Source organism: Pygocentrus nattereri, chromosome 3 (genome assembly GCF_015220715.1).
Source record: "Pygocentrus nattereri isolate fPygNat1 chromosome 3, fPygNat1.pri, whole genome shotgun sequence".
Taxonomy (NCBI): Eukaryota; Metazoa; Chordata; class Actinopteri; order Characiformes; family Serrasalmidae; genus Pygocentrus; species Pygocentrus nattereri.
In genome coordinates, this window is record NC_051213.1 from 33,199,527 (window position 1) to 33,217,803 (window position 18,277).

At 42.5% G+C, this 18,277-nt stretch overlaps 1 protein-coding gene across 2 annotated transcripts in view; it reads left to right on the plus strand.

The window, feature by feature from the left end:
* Positions 1-1,872: 1,872 nt before the first annotated feature.
* col6a4a (collagen, type VI, alpha 4a) overlaps positions 1,873-18,277 on the plus strand; it is a 52,655-nt gene continuing 36,250 nt past the window's right edge. For both annotated transcript variants that reach the window (XM_017714366.2, XM_017714367.2), the window contains exon 1: positions 1,873-2,000. The gene's annotated coding sequence lies outside the window, so the exon portion shown is untranslated. The remainder of the gene's footprint in view (positions 2,001-18,277) is intronic.

Sequence of the window (18,277 nt, forward strand, 5' to 3'; positions counted from 1 at the left end):
TGAGTGGATTTGATGATTTGTAATGATCAACAGGGCATTAATTTAACGCCTTGACAGCTGTCATCTACATCTTCCAATTCTTCTTGAAAAAGACCAGGCTACAGTTCAAGTGTTTTATAACCATATATATGTTTAAATGCACCACACTAAGGCCATATGGTCAAAACAATCATTTATAAAAATGACTTTAAATGTAATAATGACCAAACTGTTAAACAACAAAAAAAGGAGAGCTACTTGATTACAAAAACAGCTCAAATGTCCTCACTTGAAAAAAAAGCCACTAAACCTGGCAGCTTCTGCCTTTTCTGGTGATTCTTTTTACTGCAGAGCGCACTTCTCACATTACACATCAAGAGCTACCGTTCAAGCTCTTCATAGCCAGAAAACCTTGTACAAGAAGGATGTTGGCATAATTAACAAAAGCAGTCATGGGCTGGAGGTTAGGGAACCAGCTTTGTGACCGGAAATTCGCCGGTTCGATCCCCAGAGCCGACAGCACATGACTGAGGTGTCCTTAAGCAAGATACCTAACCTCTAACTGCTCCCTGGGTACTGTGGATTGGGCTGCCCACCGCTGCCCCCTGGCATGTGTGCGCTCACTAGTGTGTATGTGGTGTTTCACTTTCATGGATGGGTTGAATGCGCAAGTGAAATTTCCCTGTTGTGGGACTAATAAGGGTCTCTTAATAATGATCAAACTGATTGTAACCTCCAAATGGCTTTTTTGAACAAACTAACAACTGAAAAATAATGTAGCACTAGATTTTTTTGCTCTGACAACTATTACTGACATTTACATTTTAAAATTCTTCTTTAGGAAGATGAGTATGTTCACACTCTCTGGAGAAACTGCTGCTCTTTGACCGGTCACAATGTCCCCTGCCAATAAGAGAGTTTGGACAAATGTAGGTACAGACGCTCGTTCTCTTTCTACCAGTTCAGTGGATTTGAATCTAGACGGATGGCTTTTCCCAACTTGTGGAGCTGGATCTCCTCTTTCACAACATCAGATGGCACGGTGTGGGCTGTGCTGAAAAAATCGCCAAACAGTTTGCCGCTGATTCTGCAGGGCTCTGGCTGGTCCCTTCTGCAGAGTCCCAGTGACAAGGTCACACAAACCAGCTGTTTTAATGTAATGGAAGTGCACATGTAACATTTAGGTTCAGATTCAATGATGGCAGCATCAATGAGATCTTCATCTCAGGCTGCCTGGACAACAAGGATCTTCCGCATGTGCAGTGTAGCTCAAGGCTCCTCAGACTAGCCACTTCAAATGTCCTGCTTGTTGAATTCCAGCAATGTGAGGAAACACACACACAGTAAAATTATTCACGTCACTTTTTAGATGTGTTTTCTTTCAAACCTGCTTTTTGATACAAACAATCAAACGCTAACACAGACAACAAGGTGTGTAACCTGTCAGCTGTCAGCTCGTTTCCCTGCTCTCTCTCCTTCTGGGCGAACTTCATGCAAATTACTTTAAAAAAAAAACCTACACATTTAATTTGAAAACAAGCAGATATTGCTCTTCATCACGTTCACATTACGTTTAAGCTCAGATCTTCAGGGCTTTTATTTTGTTTGTTTGGTTTTTTTTAATTATTATTATCATTATTTTTATTTTTATTTATTTATTTTTTTGCAGTTAACTAAACCTGAAATCTGGGGTTGCTGAATCCCTCTACCCGCGTCCCTGGGGTGCCCAACTTGAGCATTCGTGAAACAAAAAGCGCGTTATTTATTCCCCCTCCATATTTCCACCAAAGCTTCGCCTCCGCTTCTGAGAGGATCCAATTTACTGCTCTGTGATTGGTCAATACAGTGACTGTATGGTAGGGCCGGCTCAAAGCTCATAGTCACAAAGAGCTCCCCGGTGTGAGTCGAAGCTTTTGAGCCAGTCTAAGTGCGCGAAGTTTGTCGGAATACGGGTGGGAATAATAAGGCTGAGGGCAGAGGCGCTTGCTGAGTGAGATTCCAGCCCTGCGCACCAGCCTTATGTAAGTACTGCACTTATCTCTTTTCGTGGATAAAACTGATATAATTATCTGCTGCATGTGAGCTTTTTGTATGCAAAATGACGTCATGGAGTAGTCGAAGTGCTTTCAATAACAGATAAAAAAGCATCTACCTGCTGAAAAAAAAAAACTACAGAGCTATTTCCATTAGAAATCAAAGTTTTCAGGTCTTACTCGTAATGCTATCCAATAGTCAGAGATGATACTGAGCTGAAACTGTTGATGTTGAAGAGCTTTTTTTTCTCAGTGTGCTGCTGTTGAGAGTGACTGCAGGCTGATTGAGAATCTGCTGTGTTGCTAGAACGCTCTTAGAAAAGTGTAGTGAGCCTACAAGGTGCTTTATTTTGGTCCCTTAAAGATTATCTACAGATGCTTTAACTGTTTACAAACTACGTGTTGAAACCCAACTGGTGATGAGCAGTGCTGAATTTAGAGTTAGATGCAGGACTAGGTTTCCATTAAGGTCAGAACAGGGATTAGTCTTAAACGTTGGGATGCATTCAGATATTTAACTGAATGCTGATTTAAAGCAAGGTGAGCATCTACAGTGGACCCTTGAACTGTGAGCGCACGCTTTCCATGTACTGATTTGTAAAACAGCATTAACAGTTTGAAGTTCAAAAGTTTGGGATCTTTTTTTTGCTAAAATATTTTAAAACTGTTGCAGAACAATGTCTCCAATTCTGCTGTTATGACTTTACTACTCTGCAGCTTCCTTGACTCCAGCTACCTCGTCTGAAGCTGTTATAAATTGTAATGAACATTCAGAATGTCTTGCATTTGAAACTTGGTGATCAAATTGCTGGCAGTACCAGAACTTACTGTAAATAAATAATAACATTATATTGTGTATCAAACTGGCCTTCTGGACCTTCTGTTCCTGCTGTACAACGCTGTGCCATCCTCAGCTGCATGTCACTGACCCTCCTGATGGTACTGCTGCATACACAGAATTGACCTATTTGATCAAAGCCACTGCTTCACCTGCTTTTCCCCTTTTCTGTGTTTTAATATTTCATACCAATGTTAAAGCTTTATTTTCTGTTCATTTTGCTCTTGTGTTATTGTCTTGCTATCTTCTGTCGACCAGAGGAGGACGGGTTCCCCTTTGGAGTCTTGGTTCCTCTCAAGGTTTCTTCCTCTTCTTGCTCTTCGGGAGTTTTTCCTCACCACTGTCTCCATTTGGCGACGCACATTTGTGACAACACCTGCTGTACTAGCACTATATAAATAAACTTTGACTAGCTTATTGTTGTTGTTGGGCAAAAACCAAAATGGTAACTTCTCAGAAGAAGCCAAAGAGCATTCCTGTTTTTTAAATGTAAAAGGATTTTATTCCAAGTCATTTTAGACCATTTCTAGTAGTCAATTCTTCATGAAAACAGTCAATAATAGTGTCAATTATTAATATGACAAGTGATTCCACACTTTTGAAGGCTGGTGTATTTGCATGCATATGAACAAACAAAGGAGTGCTTGAAAAGCCTTCAAAAATGCCCTGTATATATCGTTTATTGTCGACCCCTGCACAAACAAAAAGGACATTTCAGGGATCCTTTGTAAAAAAACATCAAAATGCAAAAGATATCGACCCGTCCAGTTTGCTCCAAAGGATAAACAGCCATGATCTGACCCTTCTCTTTTAAAGAAAGTATGGCAGTAGTGCTTCTTTTGTGGACCTGAATGCTTTGTTTACAGTAACTCATTGAACTTTTTTCGGAGTGTTTAAGAGTCTAGAATGTTTATAAAGGCCTGTAAACTAAACGGAGGAATGATGTCGAGGTTTCACCCAGCATGATAAACAAAAGATAAACCATATTAGTTGAATATCTGTCAGGATGGACCACACACACATGTTGAAAAGAAGCAGATGGACAGGACTTACATTTTTGGACTTCTCACTCAGAGCAGTAAAATGACTAACAGTGTAGGTTTCTGATGTTTTATTGTCAGAACAGGAAAGCATTAGTGAAGCATAGATGTGCAGGAAATGTAAAATTTGCCCATATCTTATTTACAATCACTTAGCATTTGTTTAGCAGTGCAGTGGAAAAAGTTTGGCAGCTTTCATATTTATGCAAATGAGTTTGGCAGCAGCGTTGAGTTTAAACAATCAGACAAAACTTAGACTGGCCTTGGTCTAAAATGTCTACGTCAGAGTGTAGAGGTGGAAACATCTACTCCTTAAATCCGTTGTGTTTAAACACATTTTCTCAAGTACGTGTAAGAATACTTTTTTGAGAAATATGTACTTTTCTGAGTATTTCCTGAGTATAAGTGAATAAAGGAATCTACTTTTTGGTCAGTTACATTTTTGCTGTTCATGTGAATTATATTCATAAAATCTTATTAATTCCTTTTTTTGGTTTTGTTGGTGACACCATCTATACTTCTTTGTGACTGGTCACATCTCTGACATTGGAGCTTTAACGTTTTACTATAGACCAAAATAATGTCAGAAAGAGAAGAGTAGAGCCTATCAAGCTTCAGTTCCAATTCTGATGGATGCTGGATTTTCTAAGTATCCTTTAGGAATTGGCACACATGCTCTTCTTCTCAAGTTGTTTTTTTTTTTTTTTGTTAAGTTGTTTTACTTGAGTCATTATTTTACTAAAGTATTATTAATTTGACTTGAATGTGGGTTTAGGCTTCTTTCCCCACTACTTGCAAAAGTTTTACATCTTATGTTTTATTTTTTATGCATAAGAGCCTGGCGTTCAACTCCCTGACCAGGCAACCAGGGTCCTTTCTGTGTGGAGTTTGCATGTTCTCCCCAAGTCTGTGTGGGGTTACTCTTTGTACACAGTCCAAAGACATGCAGTCAGGCAAACTGGAGATGCTACATTGCCCTTAGGTGTGTGCATGTCAGTGTGTCTGCCCTGCGATGGACTGTCAGCCTGTCCAGGGTGTTTCCTGCCTTCCGCACAGTGATAGACTCCAGAAGGAAAAGCGGCTTAGAAAATGAATGCTAAACCCAGGAAAAAACAAAAACAAAAATTGTGCACAAGTTTGTTCCCTGCAGATTTATATGCACTTAGAACATCAACAAAACATTGACAAGACTGGTGTTTAAACTTTTGCATTCCGCTGTACTAATTTGAACAGAAGAAACCCATTGGATGAAGCTTGCATTGCTCAAGTGGAAAGGCAAAATATGAAACTTAAGGACCTCTAAGTTTACTTTAAAGGTAGCTAGCTAGTGAGACTGAGTGAGCTAGCTTTCTAACTTGTGTGGATGACTGATGTACTCTGAAAACTATAAAAGCACGAGAAGCATAAGTCTGGTCTTTACACTTACTGCAAGCTTTTGCGTTACATTACCATAAAAACTGGCCAAGAAACTGTAGAGATCCACTACATGTTTTGCACTGCCTCCAAGGAGCTTGGGAGGTGTGGCCTTGTGAGTGGCCAAATGCAGAGACTCATGGTAGAGCCCTCCAAAAATGGACTGTAAATGTGCTGTATAATGTTGATAATGCTGTACATTAGGAAAGGGGTGTATATTGTTTAATTGTGTTGTTTTGTGTGCGAGTATGAGAACAGCCTGTGTGACTGCAGGAGGGGAGAGAACTCGAACAATTTGGACTGGAGCTCAGGGGAATATCTGCTTTGAGTTATAGGGCTGGACCCCCTCCTGATGAACAGAGGGAAGACTGAGAGTTGCATCTGAGGATCAGGAGGGGTTATGGGGCTGGTGGGGTGCAAAAACCTTTATGCCATAGAAAACTAAAGGAAATTCATAGGACATTAGATTTGTAGGCGGGGGAGCTGCAGGTGTGGTCCTCCTCCCAAACATATAATTCTGTTTAATTTGCTTTCATTTGTCTTATTCTTTTATCAGCTATCTTCAACTAAGGTTATCTTGAGCTCACAACTTTATCATAACATGCTAATGGTTAGCTTTGCATTCTACAGGTGTTCATTATTCTAACTATGCTGATGTTTTGTGTTCAAGTTTTCCAAGTCAGCCTGCACTACTAATGTAGAGGTAAACATCTGACTTTGCCGTGTCTTTAAAGAGCTACTGAGACTGCCACATTTACACAAAGCCAATGGAATCTCTTGAATTGAGGTGGACGATTCTGATCACGATGTGTTTGCAGCAAATGTTTTATGTTATTAAAATGCTTTTAAAAAGGAGTTCTTCAAAGGTTCTGTACTAAAGGCAAAGGCTATATAGAATCACTTAAAGAGGTCTTTGAAAGTGTAACATGAACAAACAAAATCACTAAGAATGCTCCCATAGGACTCTGTATACTTTAGTGTAACTGTTAAATATTGTTGCTACTTTGTTTTCTGCTATCATAAGGAATTACTGGATGGTTTTTGTGTATTACACCTCAGATCAGTGGCCTGAACATGACTATTGCCTATATAAGCAGGGACAGGTGGCCAGTTCTTCTCTCTTTATCTCTCTCTCTCTCTCTGTGCTTGTATAAGTGCAGAGGATTGCCCTCATGCACTAATGAATATAATAGGGCGTAATGAGGAATTTCCTCCAGATTTTGTTCTCCAGAGACAGACTTAGGAGACAAGGGTGTGGATAATGAGGAACTGTCTTCTATGAGTCTGAGATCCTGCAGCTGTTTGGAAATATGAATTACACTGATTCTATTTTAACTGTTAAATTAGATAATACACATTATATTACTAACTGAAGTGTTAATAAAATTGTATCAATTTTACTCCTTTTTTTCTTCTTTGATGCTTTGTACAACTATACACAAGGCTAGACTGATGATTAATCAAAGTGATTAGGGGAAAATGGCAAAGTTTTTGCTCCAGGGTTTCTGACAGAATATGTGCTATGAGATAAACCAGCTGAGATCTGGGTGAAGAGTGATAGCTGTTGCAATAGAGTATACAGTGCAAGATTAGGAGGCTGTGGTGTTGCAAAAAGTCTTACTGAGCTGTCTTTGAAACAAAAACTGAAATCTTGAACGTGAACATATATTGCTGATGCATTAGATTAATGCAAATAAATATAATATTACTTTTAAAACATTTCCTTAGGCATTAGATAATGTCTTACATCTGCTACTTTCATCCAAAAACCCCTAAACTAAATAGTATGAAACTCAAACTGTGCCTAAAACAACCATTCACCAAAGAACCAAAAAGCACAGAATGCCATTCTACACCATAATGTTCAGGAATTTGTAGATACCTTCTCATCCTCTTCCAGCGCTTCTTCTGAAATCAAGGGCAATAACAGGGAGTTTGTCCTTGTAACAGCCTCTACTTTTCAGGGAAGGCTTTACATTAGAATCTGGAACATTGCTGTGGGGATTTAATTGCATTTAGCCACAAGAGCATCAGTGAGGTCAGCTACTGATACTGGATGATTAGTTCTGAATCACAGCTGTTGCTCCAGCTCATACCAAAGCTTTTCAATGGTGCTCCATAACTTCAGCGCTCCACAACTGAATGCTGGGGGGGCATTCCACCTCTATAGCTGATGCTTGGATTTGAGCATGGTGACCTCATCTAAGACTGTGAAGTCCATCACTGAAAAGTGGAAGAAATATAGTACAACTAAGGTTTTGCAGAGACCAGATTGTTTAAAGCTGATGACCTTACTTATGGTTGTCAGTTGCTGCTAATTGCAACCATTGTGTGTATTATTTCAGGTCATAAGTCTGAGCTATGAACTAGGCAGGCTAAATGAAAGCTACTAAAAAAGTACCTAAGCTTGTTTAAATTTTGCATGAAGATATGTTCAGTCTCCAAGAATACAGGCTGAATTCCAAAAATATATGTATAGCATAAATCCATTGGTCTGCTCTTTTCATCTGGGACTGGGGCTCCAGTCCAGATAGCAGGGAAAATTAACCGTTCCAAATACCAATACATTCAAAAACCTCTTGTGCCTGATGAGATCATAGGTTAAACACTTTGGTCTTAATTCCACAGGATATGTTTGGCACACATCCAACACAGCCTTACGCCTAAAGAAAACTATGCCTACAGTCAGATATGGTGGTGGCAGGATGTTTTCATAGGGCTGGTTTTCATGAGCTGGGAAGGGGGCTTTACTTAAGATTAGGGGAATGAAGGGGAATATGCTGCTTTCTGCCAGAAAGTTCAAAGTTAAGAAGAGTTTCACCTTTAAATATGACAGTGATCTGAAACAAACAGCAAAGTCAACAAATAAATGCATTAGGAAATGGAAGAAGTCTATTGTTGAGTCAAAGGACCTCTTAACTCTCTTGAAAGCCGGTGGGCTGACCTTTGTTGTTAAAAGTTGTGTAGGTTGTGGGTTGACTGGGGAACGGAAGGGAACGCTTTGCAAAAAGCAACTTTAAAAATGGAACTTTAAACATTTGTGCCTAAGCCCAACTCCACAGGTCGAACATGACATGCCCTTTCCAACAAGCTCTAGTTTCCACTACTAGCCTTCAGGGAGCTGGAGATAACTATGGGAGGCGGAATCTTCAGGAGCCGGAATCTTGCATGTTTGTATCCAACTTAGGTGTCCTAGGCAGCCTCGCTGAGATGCTTACCCATGGCAAAAGTTCAGAGAGCCAGAGAAATTTAGAGCGCTGAAACTTGCCAAAAATGCGAGTAACTTACTTCATACTTTATTGGATTATAGGGAGTTGTGGTCTCTTTCCAACAACACATGACTTTCTATTGTAGTCTTTAAGAAACACTTACTATCTTACTATAAGACAACACTTACTATCTTACCTTTGAAGTTGAGGTCTGCACCCACCACAATATTTTGCAGGATTAATTTGCAGTGTTGTGTGTGGGAGAGGGCAGGAAACCAGCCCACTGCAGGCGGGAGTAGAATGAAGTATACATGAAGAGAAATCCGGCAAATTAATGAATAGCCTAGATAGAGTAGAAAGATCACTAAAGCATATAAAAATAACAATATAAAATGCTAACATGAAAACCATTAAAATTAATAAAGTAATTCTGCAGTAATAAGATGAAATTTCTGCAGTAATAAGATGAAATTTAGCAGGAGCAGGCAGGAGTAGGACTGTACAAACAGTTCTGGCAGACTTCTACTATGAAGCACTGTGTTTCAGCAGAAAAATGTTGTAACGAAACCAAACTCCATGACATGCCCTCTTCAATGATCCCTCGATTGCAACATTTGGGAAGCTGAAGATATGGATCCTGAAATCACCAGCCTCCGTACTGTTTGTCTGGTGATGTGTCCATGTTGTTAGTGTCATAATCACATGATCAATCACTAGTTAACATCAAACTTAAAGCATCATTGCTGTGCAGCAAAGTCAACAAGTTGGCTAGCTGTGCAAACCTTACTAAGTAGCATGTAGTTCTCAATTTGATATACCTTTAATCTGGTGACTGTCTGAAACCAACGTCAATCTTCTTTTCTTTCAAATGCAAGAATGAGTGGCGACTCCAGTCTATATACAGCTGCTCTTTAAAAAACAATGTTGAGTTCAAAGGAATAAATAGTTCAGGTACATTGATTAATCAGGTCCAGTAGATGTGCTACAATTCATTGTCATGTCTACTATTAGATACCCCATGCTATTAGATGGCCCATGCAGCTTTGTGAATTAGTTTGCAAAGAATTATAATGAACCTATTAGTCATGCATGGAACTGAAAAACCACTATTTTTACCACTTAAAATGAAATTAAGCACAGTCTGTTGCTTCATATAATTTTAGGGGGGGATATGCGCTTTTAAGACATCCCATTCTAAATCCATAGGCAGTAATATGAAGTTGGTCCCCATTTGTAACTATAGCTAACAACTTCCACTCTTCTGGGAAGCTTTCTACAAGATTTTAGAATGTCTCTGTGGGAATTTTTGCATTCCCACAGAACACTCCAATAGACAATTTGTGAGGTCGGACACTGATGCTGGAGGGCCTGGCTCACAATCTCCATTGTAGTTCATGCCAAAGGTGTTGGATGGGGTTGAGGTCAGGGTTCTGTGCAGGCCAGTGAAGTTCTTCTGCACCAAACTTACCCAACTATGTCTTTATGGACCTTGCTTTATGCATTGGGACACAGTCATAGTCAGAAAAGGACCTTCCCGAAATTGTTCCCACAAAGTTGGAGGCACACAATTGTCCAAAATATCTGAAGCATTAAGTTTCCTCACTGGAAGAGGCCTAGGCCAACCCCTGAAAAACACCACCATAGCATTACCGCTCTTCTACCAAACTTTACAGTTGCCACAATGCAGGTAGGTAAGGTTCTTTCGGCATTCGCCAAGCCCAGACTCGTCCATCAGACTGCCAGATAGAGAAGCATGATTCATCATTCCGAAGAGTATGTTTTCACTGTTCCAGATTTCAGTGGCAGTGTGCTTTACACCACTCCATCTGACCAAACACAGTGTTTGGTGATATAAGGCTTGCATGTAGCTACTCAGCCATGGAAACCCATACATGAAGCTCTTGGCACACAGTTTTTGAGCCAGTTTTGTGTGCAATGTGCACTGAGCAACGACATTCTAACTTTATATGGTCTGCCACTTGCCACTCACAGTTGAACAGAATATCTAGGAGGGAAGAAATTGTCTGGTGGTAGTGGTGGCATCCTATTATGGTACGAATTCAGTGAGCTCTTTAGAATGACCCATTCTTTCAAAAATGGATGTAAAGGCGACTGCATGGTTGAATGGAACACCTGAATTCAATAATTAAGAGATGTGTCCCAGTACTTTTGTCCAAATAGTACATGTCATGATCACACATGTTCCCAGCCATCCTTCTTTATTGAAAAGAAATGTTTCATGTCTGTCTGGAAAAGAAATAGTCGTATTAAAATGGAAATGATAATCAGCTCAAATACATGGCCAATGTAACATTTCAGTGAATTTACATGGTCTGTTTTCAATTTTCAGTTTTATAAGATATTTATGAACAGAGGATTTGTCCATATGTTTTTTTCCAGCGTGGCAGAGAGGAGGGGTAAATTAATAAGCACGACTACGCCACCTAGGGGATTTTCACCCCTAGGAAATATTACTGGCACTCAAGGCCCAAAAAGAGAGACACCCAGGTTCAAACACACTTGGACACCACAGATGTACTTCCAACACTTAATCCCAGTTTATTGATAATTATTTAAAATTTCCCCCACAAGATGCAGGTCAGGACACAAGCCCCCTTCTGGACACAGACAATTAAGATAAAACAAATAGCAAAATGGAATTTAATATTCTACCTATTTAATAATATTAATAATATCTACCTATAGAACTTTCACCTTGTTTTGCACAGGGTATGCAGAATTTCTTAACAAATGAATAAATAAAATGTAAATACATAAAGAATAAAAAAATAAAGAAAATAAATAAAGAAAAACATAATCAAAAATTTATTTTGTGTTACAAAAAATAGCCCAGTACCTAAAACGGTAGGGCTAAGCTATCAGCTCCACTTACCTTATAGCTGCACTTTGTCATTCTAATGGTGATAGCAAAGTATCAGAGAAACAGAGAGACTGCAGTCTGTAATTGTAGAACTAGTAAGTGCACCTGTATGGTAAGTGGAGCTGATAGAAAGCACAAAAAGTGTGGATACAAGGAAGTGATTTTAATGAAGTGGCCAGTTGGTGTATGTACTTATATAAACAGTCTGCTTTTAAGTATCGCAACGGACTGGGGAATAAATGAATTCCTAAACCTATTAAGTCCTGACTTTTGTACTGTAATAACCTCAACCTTTTGCAACTAGCAACCTGACCCAATCATTAAAAGGCAAACAAATATAATACACTAATCAATGTAGCCTGTCAGATTTTGCTATATTTGATCATATAACCCAACACAATAAACGTTCAGCACAGAAGTGTAGTTGCTCAGTTTCAGTTCCTGCGCACATTTATCCTAGTGCTTGGCACTCTTTGCTGTTTTTCTTCATTTTGGATTAGGCTTAGTTTTCTTGGTTTTCCCAGGTCTCAGATATGTTGGCTGAGAATGGGGCGGCCTCAGGAACGTTTCTGTGGAAAGACTCAATCAATAATCCATCATGGATGAGCTCCGTGCAATTGAAAGGAGAAACGTTTTACATTGACTTGCACTTAAAAACGTAGATCACATTTGACCAAATCAACAAGCTCGACCTAAATATGTAGGTTAATTATCACAAGTATTTATTACAGCATTTATTTTTGTTATATTTAAATTAAGTTTTGTCAAATGCCTATATATTAGCAGTACCACAGGTTGATATCTATTGCTGTAAACAGTTGTTTTGAGGACAAAATGTTATATTCACCATAGCATGTGCTAATCTTTCCATACTTCTCCTCTAAAATGTTGTTAAACGATCCTCTAAAGACTGGCCTACAATCTAATTCTTCTAATTAATTCTATGCAAAGCTACAAAGTCATTTTACTCAAAAAGTGTCATGACACAACCCAAATCTATGACCTCAAAGCTGTGAAATGCAGCCTTTAGGGCAGATGATACTGGAATAAGTCTTTATAAATGCTTATGTAGTCGTCGTGTAGCCTTATGAACACTATCCTACAGTAAAGTGTTACTGTTTTTCCCTTTTCCATGCATGCTATCATATGATTGAATTGAAAGAATGAATACCTTCATTCAGCAAGTTGACATATGAGCAGCACTCTGGGCATCTTTCCTCTCAACTTTGAGTCTTGGATGAGGGGCAGGAGTGAAAGTCTTTAAGCACAGGAAATGAATGCTTCTGCAAACCAATAGCAAATGAAATGGTGGGGTTGGTCACAGATGTGTCCCCAGCCATGCAGAATTCACAAAGGCAAAGGAAGTTGACTAAATTTCAACAGCCTGACAAAACAAAGCTAGACACACTAGATATATTTCTCTGTATCTTTATTTCTCTCCCCTGCTTCAACAAAGGCAGGCGGAGTATTTCCTCATTTACCTTGGCCATGCTCAATGTACATTGCACAGTACTGTCCTCCTCTGTGAGTCAGAGGGAGTAAGTATTAGCAGCTGTTAGTGTCTCAGACATGCAGCATTAAACACTGGGGCTGATTGCCTTCATCTCATGCCAAAAGGTCATTATTTAGAAAAGAACAAAGGATTGCTCCACTTCTGTGCAGGTTTTTGAAGTCAGTTTGTAATAACTTAATATATTAAAAAAATGTTAGAAATGTTGAATGTACTTAAAAATGTTTTGTCAACTGATTTGATGAAGTCAAAACCGCTAGAGCCAATATCAAGTGAAGACAGAGACGAGGGCACATCAAGTTTGAGTCGGGACCAAGACTTTCAGTAGTCGAGTCCAAGTCAAGGCTGAGAACAGATTACGATATATATATATACAACCCCAATTCCAATGAAGTTGGGACGTTGTGTAAAACATAAATAAAAACAGAATACAATGATTTGCAAGTCCTTTTCAACCTATATTCAATTGAACACACTACAAAGACGAGATATTTAATGTTCAAACGGATAAACTTTATTACATTTTGCAAATATTCACTCATTTTGAACTTGATGCATGCAACATGTTCCACAGAAGTTGGGACAGGGGCATGTTTACCACTGTGTTACATCACCTTTCCTTTTAACAGCACTCAATAAGCCTTTGGGAACTGAGGACAATAATTGTTGAAGCTTTGTAGGTGGAATTCTTTCCCATTCTTGCTTGATGTACAACTTCAGTTGCTCAACAGTCCGGGGTCTCCATTGTTGTATTTTGCGCTTCATAATGCGCCACACATTTTCAATGGGAGACAGGTCTGGACTGCAGGCAGGCCAGTCTAGTATCCGCACTCTTTTACTACGAAGCCACGCTGTTGTAACACGTGCAGAATGTGGCTTGGCATTGTCTTGCTGAAATAAGCTGGACGTCCCTGAAAAAGACATTGCTTGGATGGCAGCATATGTTGCTCCAAAACCTGTATGTACCTTTCTGCATTAATGGTGCCTTCACAGATGTGCAAGTTACCCATGCCAAGGGCACTAACACACCCCCACACCATCAGAGATGCTGGCTTTGAACTTTGCGCTGATAACAATCCAGACAGTCCTTTTCCTCTTTGGCCTGGAGGACACGATGTCCATGATTTCCAAAAACAATTTGAAATGTGGATTCGTCAGACCACAGGACACTTTTCCACTTTGCGTCAGTCCATCTCAGATGAGCTCGGGCCCAGAGAAGCCGGCGGTGTTTCTGGGTGTTGTTGATATGTGGCTTTCACTTTGAATGGCAGAGTTTTAACTTGCACTTGTAGATGGAGCAACGAACTGTGTTCACTGACAGTGGTTTTCTGAAGTGTTCCTGAGCCCATGTGGTAATATCCGTTACAGAATGATGTCAGTTTTTAATGTAGTGCCGCCTGAGGGATCGAAGGTCACGGGCATTCAATGTTGGTTTTCTGCCTTGCTGCTTCCTCAACTTTCCCAGTCTTTTGTTGCCCCTGTCCCACGTTTTTTGGAACGTGTTGCAGGCATCAAATTCAAAATGAGTGAATATTTGCAAAAAACAATAAAGTTTATCCGTTTGAACATTAAATATCTTGTCTTTGTAGTGTGTTCAATTGAATATAGGTTGAAGAGGATTTGCAAATCATCGTATTCTGCTTTTATTTATGTTTTACACAATGTTCCAACTTCATTGGAATTGGGGTTGTGTATATATATATATATATATATATATATATATATATATATATATATATATATGTTCTCCCCGTGTCTGTGTGAGTTTCCTCTGGGTGCTCCGGTTTCCTCCCACAGTCCAAAGACATGCAGTCAGGCCAATTGGACATGCTAAATTGCCCCTAGGTGTGAGTGTGTGAGTGACTGTCTGTGTCTGTCTGTCTGCCCTGTGATGGACTGGCGACCTGTCCAGGGTGTATCCTGCCTTCCGCCTGAGGACTGCTGGGATAGGCTCCAGCACCCCCCCGTGACCCTGACGGAGAAGCGGCTTAGAAAATGGATGGATGGATATATATATATATATATATATATATATATATATATATATACCTCTCCTTGGATCACCACCTTATCGTGGTGGAGGGGTTTGCGTGCTTGAATGATCTTAGGAGCTATGTTGTCTGGAGCAAAAGCTCCTGGTAGGGTCTCCCATGGCAAACTGGTCCTAGGTGACAGGTCAGACAAAGTGTGATCCATAATAACCCCTATGAAGACAGAAAAACAGGACTTGTGTACCCTGCCCGGAACAGGGTTACCGGGGCCCCACCCTGGAGCCAGGCCTGGGGGAGGGGCTCGCCAGCGAGCGTCTGGTGGCCGGGCATTTACTCATGGTGCCTGGCCGGGCCCAGCCCGAAGGAGTTACATGAGTCCCCCCTCCCATCGACCCACCACCCATGGGAGGGGCAGTAGTAGGGGTTCGGTGCGTTGTGGATCGGGCAGTGTCCGAAGGCGTGGGCCTTGGCGTTCTGATCCTCGGTTGCTGAAACTGGCTTTTGGAACTTGGAACGTTACCTCACTGGCGGGGAAGGAGCCTGAGTTGGTGCGCGAGGTTGAGAGATACCGGCTAGATATAGTCGGGCTCACCTCAACACACAGCTTGGGCTCTGGGTCCAATCTCCTTGAGAGGGGCTGGACTTTATTCTTTTCTGGAGTTGCCCATGGTGAGAGGCGGCGGGCAGGTGTGGGCTTTCTCATAGCCCCTCGACTCGGTGCCTGTATGTTGGGGTTTTCTCCGGTGGACGAGAGGGTAGCTTCCCTACGCCTTCGGGTTGGGGAACGGGTCCTGACTGTTGTCTGTGCTTATGCACCGAACAGCAGTTCAGAGTACCCAGCCTTCTTAGAGTCCTTGGGAAGGGTGCTTGAAAGTGCTCCTCCTGGAGACTCTATTGTCCTACTGGGGGACTTCAACGCTCACGTGGGCAATGACAGTGAGACCTGGAGGGGTGTGATTGGGAGGAATGGCCTCTCTGATCTGAACCCGAGTGGTGTTCAGTTTTTGGACTTCTGTGCAAACCACAGTTTGTCCATCACGAACACCATGTTTGAACACAAGGATGTCCATAAGTGCACATGGCACCAGGACACCCTAGGCCGCAGTTCAATGATTGACTTTGTAGTCGTGTCATCGGACTTGCGGCCATGTGTTTTGGACACTCGGGTAAAGAGAGGAGCTGAGCTGTCAACTGATCACCACCTGGTGGTGAGTTGGATCAGGTGGTGGGGGAAGATGCCGGTCAGACCAGGCAAGCCCAAACGCATAGTGAGGGTTTGCTGGGAACGTCTAGCAGAAGAACCTGTCAGATTGATCTTCAACTCACACCTCCGTCAGAACTTTGACCAGATATCGGGGGAGGTGGGGGACATTGACTCAGAATGGGCCATGTTCCGTTCCTCCATTGCTGAAGCGGCTGACTGTAGCTGTGGCCGTAAGGTAGTTGGTGCCTGTCGGGGCGGTAATCCTCGAACCCGGTGGTGGACACCCCAGGTGAGAGATGCCGTCAAGCTGAAGAAGGAGTCCTACCGGGCATGGTTGGCCTGTGGGACACCAGAGGCAGCTGGCAGGTATCGACAGGCCAAGCGATCTGCGGCTTCGGTTGTTGCCAAGGCAAAAACCCGTGTATGGGAGGAGTTTGGTGAGGCCTTGGAAACTGACTTTAAGTCGGCTCCGAAAAGATTCTGGCAAACCGTCAGGCGACTCAGAAGGGGAAAGCAGTGTGCCACTAGCACTGTATATAGTGGAGATGGTGTGCTGCTGACTTCGACTGAAGACGTCATTGGGCGGTGGAAGGAATACTTTGAGGACCTTCTCAATCCCACCGACACGTTCTCCAGTGAGGAGGCTGAGTCTGGGGACATGGGAATAGGCTTGTCCATTACTGAGGCCGAAGTCGCTAAGGTAGTTAAGAAGCTCCTTGGTGGCAAGGCTCCAGGGGTGGATGAGATCCGCCCTGAGTTCCTCAAGGCTCTGGATGTTGTGGGGCTGTCTTGGCTGACACGTCTTTTCAACATTGCGTGGACATCGGGGGCGGTGCCACTGGATTGGCAGACTGGGGTGGTGGTGCCTCTTTTTAAAAAAGGGGACCGGAGGGTGTGTTCCAACTACAGGGGAATCACACTCCTCAGCCTCCCTGGCAAGGTCTATGCAGGGGTACTGGAGAAGAGAGTCCGGCTTATAGTCGAACCTCGGATCCAGGAGGAACAGTGCGGGTTCCGCCCTGGTCGTGGAACACTGGACCAACTCTTCACCCTCTCCAGGATTCTGGAGGGTTCATGGGAGTTTGCCCAACCAGTCCACATGTGCTTTGTGGATCTGGAGAAGGCATTCGACTGTGTTCCCCGGGGTATTCTGTGGGAGGTGCTTCGAGAGTACGGGGTACATGGCTCTTTGCTACGAGCCATTCAGGCCCTGTACAAACAAAGCTGGAGTTTGGTTCGCATAGCCGGCAGTAAGTCAGACTCGTTCCCAGTGAGAGTTGGACTCCGTCAGGGCTGCCCTTTGTCACCGATTCTATTCATAATTTTTATGGATAGAATTTCTAGGCGCAGTCAATGGATGGAGGGTGTCCGGTTTGGTGACCTCAGGGTCACATCACTGCTGTTTGCAGATGATGTGGTCCTATTGGGGACATCAGGCCGCGAACTTCAGCTTTCGCTGGATCGGTTTGCAGCCGAGTGTGAAGCGGCTGGGATGAGAATCAGTACCTCTAAATCCGAGACCATGGTTCTCAGGCAGAAAAGGGTGGAGAGCCCTCTCTGGGTCGGGGATAGGCTCTTGCCTCAAGTGGAGGAGTTCAAGTATCTCGGGGTCTTGTTCACGAGTGATGGTACAAGGGAGCGGGAGATTGACAGGCGGATTGGTGCTGGGTCAGCAGTGATGTGGGCTCTTTACCGGTCTGTTGTGGTAAAGAAAGAGCTGAGCCATAAGGCAAGGCTCTCGATTTACCGGTCGATCTACGTTCCCACCCTCACCTATGGTCATGAGCTTTGGGTAATGACCGAAAGAATAAGATCGCGAATACAAGCGGCCGAAATGAGTTTCCTCCGCAGGGTGTCTGGACTCTCCCTTAGAGATAGGGTGAGAAGTTCAGTCATCCGGGAAGGACTCGGAGTAGAGCCGCTGCTTCTTCACGTCGAGAGGAGCCAGCTGAGGTGGTTCGGGCATCTGGTTAGGATGCCTCCTGGACGCCTCCCTCGGGAGGTGTCACAGGCGAGTCCACCTGGGAGGAGACCCCGGGGAAGACCCAGGACACGCTGGCGCGACTATATTGCCCAGCTGGCCTGGGAGCGCCTCGGAATCCCCCTTGGAGAGCTGGTGGAAGTGGCTGGGGAAAGGGAGGTCTGGGCTTCATTGCTTAGGATGCTGCCCCCGCGACCC